Genomic DNA, 7,414 nt, shown 5'->3' with positions numbered 1-7,414 from the left:
TGTCTATATTGCTCGAAATATTGTTTTTGATGAGCTTTCTTTTCATTTTGTTGAAGGATTTCCTCCTGTTGTTCTGCTGGGTTCTACTATAGCAACTACTATTATTGCTGTCTATGTGCCATTACCATGTTCCTCCTCTATGGTTCAACCTTCTAATCTTAAGTTTTCTACTGAATCTTGTTCTAATTCAACAGCTGCATCTCATGATTCTACTGTCCCTTTTATTGTTCCTTTTGTATTTCAGCAACCTTCAAATACTTTGATGGACCCAAAACGGGTATGTTTTAAAAATTTATACTCGCAAGCGCACGAATCGTATAGGAAATATAGTGTTCGTGTAAGCACAAGATCAAACTCAAAGGAGTTGTCTAAAATAAAAAAAGAAAACTATTTTAAACCAAAATTAATAAATTATAACCTAGCTCCGAAGATTGATGAGTTTTAATGTTATGAACATGAAATAAAAGATTGAAAATAAAGATATTTAAGAGAATAAAAATAAACCAATAATGATTTGAAAATAAGTTTTAAAAGAAAGATTATTAAGATACTAGAATCTACAAAATGTAAGTTTAATAATACTTATTAGTATATTGATTCCCAAGTTTAGTGATAGTTAAAATAAGTTAAACTATCATTTTCCAAATAGATTTATAATTTTCTTCACTTTTCAAAAAGTATAATTTCAAAGTATTTAAAGTGAATCAACCTAATAAAACAAAACAAAATCAAATAACATTATTTATAAGGCAAAACATAATATTTTTGTTCTAAGCATTGAATGTGTACAATTTAATGACACATCTTACACAAAGAATATTATGTTTTTGCACTAATGAAGAACAAAGTGTAAATATGTGCTAACAATAAAAAATACATGATATTTAAGATGAAAGAAGATATTTGAAAAAGAAAAATCCATAAACTTTGTTGCACAAAATGGGAAATCAACATACAAAATAAATACTATCTAGTTACATATTGTTTCATCATCACCTTAATAATCTTAAAAAGATTAGAAACTCGTAACTAGAATAGAAAATACAAACAAAAAAATTACAAACATAACTTAGGAAAATTTGGAGGAAAACCCTCAAATTGTTCCTCTAAAAATACATAGAAAATTAACCAAAAAGAAAAAGAAGATGAAGAGAATAGAGAGGTTTGAAAGTGTAGAAACTTTGTGTAACCTCTCCTCAAATAAGCACTCCCAAATAGTCTTGAAAATTCCCTATTTGTAGCCAAAATGAAAGTATTAAAATAATCAATATAAATTAATTAAATTGATTAAATTAATAATAATATGGAAAATAGGGATAAATTATAGGGTGTAATGATGATGTTACGGGATAAAATGTGTAGAAAAATTTGGGTAAAAAAATGGTAATTTTGGAAGAAAAAAAAAGGACAAAGGAACATTAATGCCTTTGTTGGGCTCAAGAGAAAAGAGGGTAGCTTGTTGGCTGCTGGTGGTAGGCGGCCAGTGGGGTGCAAGGGGGCAGACGACTAGGAAGGGGCTTGGTGGAGTGTTGGGCGTGGGTGGCTTGGCCTGGTGGGCAAGGTCAGATGGTTGGCCTGGTGGGACTTCAGGAGGAAGCAAACGAGCTGGGGGCAAGGGGCTTCGGCTGGGCCTGGAGGCGCGGGCCCAGGTGGCAGCTGGTGCTGGCTGGAGGTTGAAGTAGGAGGGCTGGGGTTACTAGTGGGCCTGGCTGGAGCGGGCCCAAGGCTGGGGGAGAGCTGAGGCACGGCTGGGTGGGGCTGATGGCGTTGGGCCTGGTGGCGTTTGGCCTTGGAGCTGTTGAGGAGCAACAACTTAAAAAAAATGACATTTTTAGCTCTTTCTTTTCAGTTTTTTGCCATATTCTTTCCTTTTTGTCACTTTACAAAGCCCAAAAATACAATAAATTTCCTACAAAATAAACATAAAATAAATCATAATAAAATATTTTCAACTATAAAATAAATCAAGTTAATTCTTTGAAAATATTAATTATAACTTCATTTATATTTAACATTGAAGTTCAATAATTCATCATTTTTTTTACCTCAAATTAAACAACAATAATTCCAATAATTAACTATAACATTTTACAACAAAATAACTATAAAAAAATACAAAAATATATAAAATCAAAATAAACCCAATAAATTCAAAATTACTTTATAACTTAATAAATCAATTAAAAACTCAAGAATTAAGCAATAATTAGCATATAAAAAGTGGTCAAATAACTCTATTTTGTAGAGTTATCACACTTCTAATGTAGCTTCACACTCAGCATCTAATGATTCTTCATGCTCTATTTTTGTTCTGCCACCACCTAAATCTAACATGCAAGCTCTTGAAGTTTGTCTTCCTCTTGCAGCCATTAATACCATTTACAGGTCGAGTTCTACTTCAGTTCATTCCATGAAAAATCCAGCCAAATTTGGTATTTTCAAATCAAAAGTATTTTTAGCTAATTTTTCTTTGTCTGAACCCAATTCTACAGTTAGTGCTCTTAAAGATCCAAAATGGAAGGCTGCCATGCAAGAAGAGTACAATGCTTTGCTTAAAAATCATAATTGGTACTTGGTTCCGTTTTCATCTGATATGCATGTTGTGGACAATAAATGGGTTTTTTGCATCAAATATAATAACTTGTATGGTTCAGTTTAGCGATTTAAAACACGCCTTGTTGCTAAGGGGTTTCAACAAACTCCTGGTTTTGATTATACAGAAACCTTCAGTCCAGTTGTTAAGTCTTCTACCATTCAAGTTATTTTCACCTTGGCTGTACAAAATGGTTGGCATATTCAACAAGTTGATATTAATAACGCCTTCTTAAATGGTGACCTTCAAGAAACAGTTTATATGAAGCAACCCACTTGTTTTGTGGATCCTCTCTACAGCTTAAAGCAAGCTTCAAGAGCTTGGTTTGACAAATTGGCTTCAGTTCTGCTCAAATGGGGGTTTTCTCATTCTTGGTCAGATTCTTCTCTTTTTTATATATTATCGAGCTCATGATGTAGTTATTTTCTTACTCATCTATGCTGATGATATTTTGATTACGGGCAATAGCAAGTCTCATGTTTAGAAGGTTATGACAGATCTTAATGTTTAATTTGCTCTTAAAACTCTTGGCTTTGTCAATTATTTTCTTGGCTTTGAGGTCTTTCGCAACAATAAAGGTCTCTTTCTTACTCAAACTATAAGTACATTGGTGATATTTTGCATAAGACTAACATGGTTAATGCCAAGAGCTGCTCCACTCCAATGTGTGGTCACTCAAAATTATCTAAAAATGATAGTGTTGTCTTTGAAGATCCCATTCTCTATAGAAGCACGATTGGTGCTTTACAATTTCTTACGCATTCTCACCCAAATATTGCTTTTTCTGTCAACAAGTTAAGTCAAATCTTACAAGCCCCTACTGTTGAACATTGGAAAGCTTGCAAAAATGTTTTGCGTTATCTTAAAGGCACTTCAACTCTTGGCTTACATTTTCAAGGTACTACATCAACTATGTTTTGTCTTGAGGGCTATGCTAATGTTGAATGGGCCAGTTGTCTGGATGATGAAGGTCTACTACTGGCTATTGTATTTTCTTGTTGGGAATTTGATTAGTTGGAGTGCTAAAAAGCAGCATGTAGTAGCTCAATCTAGCACCGAGTTTGAATACCGTGCGCTTGCTCAAGCTACTGGTAGCGAAAATATTATGTGCAAGTATACACAATCGATTCAAGTAATAAAATAGTAAGTAAAGTATCGTTCCCACAAGGACTATCAACCAATTACCAATAATTACTTTTAAATTTCTATTTGGTTGTCGAAAATAGAATGATTTTTAAGCTAAGACTTAAAATTGAAATAAACTTTGCAATAATGAAGATTGATTCAAGAATTTAAAATCCTAGGGTATTAACTTCATCAACTTTTCAACCTGTTAATCTTACTAATCAGCACATATAATTCTTTAATTTCTATCAAAATAGCAGGTTAACTAAAACAATCATAATTCTTTTTAAGATAAAAAAATCTCAACCTATATGCAGACTTTCTACATATCTATGATAAGTTTTAACATATAGCATGCATGAATCATAGAAACCCTAAACGCTACACAAACCCTATAGTTATTATCGTCCTATATGCAATTTAAGTTGAGATCTCTCGTCTCAGATCTCGAATCAAAATCATAAATCATGTAAATAATGATCAATTATTCACATGCATTAAGCACTAATCATATAGATAAAGGATAAAAGAAGAAGAAGTTATATAAACTTCATAGAAAATTAACAAATATCCAAGTGACTACATTAAACCCTAGAGAAAAATATTTAGTTCATGACAAACATAGCTAATAGCATTAAAATAAATGTTATCATCTTTAATATCCAAAACTTGAAAAGAAATTAAAGAAGAAAAATGTAGAAAATAAGCTTAGCTGTCAAGAACTCTCTGAAAATTCGTAATTAAAAACCCTAATCAATACCTAATATCTAATGTTTTAAACCTAAATAGTAATTTTTTTCTCTTCAGGGAGGCACGCCGTGGCCCTCGCATTTCCATGTCGCGACCCATGTCTTTAAAATATCCAGGAGGTTTGCGCCTTCATCTTCAAGCGTCGTGGCCCTTAAACTCCGTGCCGCAGCCCGTGTGAAAATCCAGTTTTTCTTTGCTCTCTGCCACTCATCATGTCGTGGCCCTAAAGAGCATTCTGCGACATTAATTCATGCCAGATTTGAGTAGTTTCCGACTTTTCTAGAGTCGCGGCTCTTAAGCCCATGTCGCGACTCTAATTTTATTTTTTCCAAAACTTGACCATTTTAAGTCCGTCCTTCATCAAAACTTCTTCTAACTCCTCCTTGATGCCAATTTGACTCGAACAACCACCAAAGGCTCCATTTTTCCACTATTTCTTCTTCTTTTCGCGTTTAGCTCATAATTCATAGCACCATCCTACAACAAAGACAAACACAAGCGTAATCTTACACAAAACAAATAAAAAGTCTCAAGATTACCACAAAAACATATCCTATAAAACAACACTAAAATAGAGTTATTAGCTACGACTGAAGTTATGTGGTTGCAGTCTCTTTTTCAGGAGCTTCAGCTTTCTTTTGGCTCATCTCAACCTCCTGCTTTGTGGTGTGACAACCTTTGTGAGGGTACTTTAGCCTCTAACCCTGTGTTTCATGCTTGTACCAAGCATATAGAGCTTGATATTCATTTTATTCGGGAGAAGGTTGTTGCTCATCAACTTGAAGTGTGTTATGTTCCCACTAAAGAACAAGTTGCAGATGCTTTAACCAAGCTCCTTTGTGAGGATCATTTTCTTTATGTTCGGTCCAAGCTGCAAGTTGAAGTCTCTCCTTCCAGCTTGAAGGGGTTGTTAATATTGAATCTTCCAGTATCAGTTAGTTATGTATTCTATTAGAGGTTGTTATTCATGAGCTAGCATAACTGTTTCAGTTAGTCGCCTTAACAAATGATCTCTTATTTATATATATATATATATATATATTTGGTGACCGAGCTCAAGAAAGTTGCTGAGCATTATTTTCATTTTTTGTCACTCAAATTTTTCTCTCTTTCTCACTTAGTTTCTCTGCTCTCTCAATATCAAAGTATCCACAAAGAGGACAACTTCATGAGTATGGCGGAATCGAAGAAAGTCAGCTATATATATATATATAGAACAATTCTCTTATAGGGGCTTTACTTTAAGTCTTACCGGTGGGGCTCTTCAGTGTTCTCGACTCGTGAACAGTTTTCGGCGCAATTTTTTTTTTATGACCGTGTATATTGTAGTTGCTTAGAGCATCCTGCAAATTTTCAGAAAATTCCGAATAGTTTACAGCACCAAAAACTAGGTTCAAACATGTTGCTTTCCATAAGCATAAAAAAAATTAGTCACACGTGCAATAACATGTTTGAACCTAGTTTTTTGTATTGTAAATTATTCAGAATTTTCTAAAAATCACTACAAAAAAAAGGTTCAATACCGAGAACATTATACCGACAACATGTCCTCGGTATAGACATTTCATATGCGCGGGACATTTTCGCGGTTCTGAATAGGTTTAGTTGCTATACCGAGGACCTATACCGAGAACATGTTCTCGGTATAGGGTTTATAAATATCACACTCAGCTGCGAAGCCCCTTCTCCTTCCTCTCTGGTTTCTCTTGGTTTTCTCCGAAACCTCCGCCTCCCTCCGCCGATTATAGTCGTTTTCCTCCATAAAAGCTCGGTTTTAAGCCCCAAAATTGCCAAGGGTGAAGGAATTTCTGTGTATTTGTTGAAGGTATGGTTTATTTATTCATTTTATATATATATATATATTTATGAAATTGTATAATGATATTTTCTAATTTTTGTTTGAAGGTTGGGTATTCGGTTTTTGTTGGACTATAGGGATTGCTAGCAAGATATTGAAGGCATTGGTAAGTTTTTTTTAATTTTTCTGTATTTTTTTAATTTTTTTTTCAATTTTTGAATAATTTATGTTTTTTTTATATAAATAATATAATATTAATTTTAATAAAAATCTGAAATAATTATATTAGATAGAATGTATTTATTTTTAGGTTTTCAAAATAAGTATTAGTAAAAATGATATTAGGAATTAGAAAATTGTTAAATGATTAATTAGTATTTTTTTTAAATAAATTCTATGTTGTGTTTGGTGAATTTTATGTGTATTAAACATATTAGTAAACATATTAAATATTTGAGTGTTAATTTGAAAATTTTGGTGGTAATGTTAGTATGTTGTTGTTGTCAATTTTAATTTTTTTGCTTATGTTAGTAGTAAAAATTCAGATTTTATGAATATTGATGATTAATTTGTTGTTGTTAATTTTTAGTAGAATTTTAATATTTTGGTTAGAAAATTGAATAATTAATAAAATTTAGACTAATAATTATAAATTATATAGTCATTTAAAATAAATTTGTAATGCTCTCTGCATGATCTGGGTCTGGATATTTTTTATGTGTTATTTGCAGGATTTTAAATTTTGGGATAGATGAAAATATAGTCGTTATGCTGCCGAATTTTTTATAGAATTGTAAAATTTAGAGATATTGTGAATATTAGTAGAAGTACTCAATAAAATTTCTAATTTAATAAATAGTGAATTGATAAGTAAAATCATTTATTTTAAAATTAAGATTAAAAAAATTAACATTAACATTATGCAACTAAATTTTAATAAAAATAAACATTAATTAAATAATTTAAGTAATAATTAAATCCTAAAGTAGTTAAATAAATTTTAAACAAATCTTAGAATTTTTTTTTAAATTAATCAAACTATTCAATAAAGCATAAGTAAAATATGTAATTTAATAAATACTAAATTAATATGTAAAAAAATAATATGTGTTAGTTCTGATTAAATAAAATTAACAAATATATTATTA

Source organism: Humulus lupulus, chromosome 6 (genome assembly GCF_963169125.1).
Source record: "Humulus lupulus chromosome 6, drHumLupu1.1, whole genome shotgun sequence".
Lineage (NCBI taxonomy): Eukaryota > Viridiplantae > Streptophyta > Magnoliopsida > Rosales > Cannabaceae > Humulus > Humulus lupulus.
The sequence above is the reverse complement of the archived record's forward strand: the minus strand, read 5'-3'. Positions refer to the sequence as shown.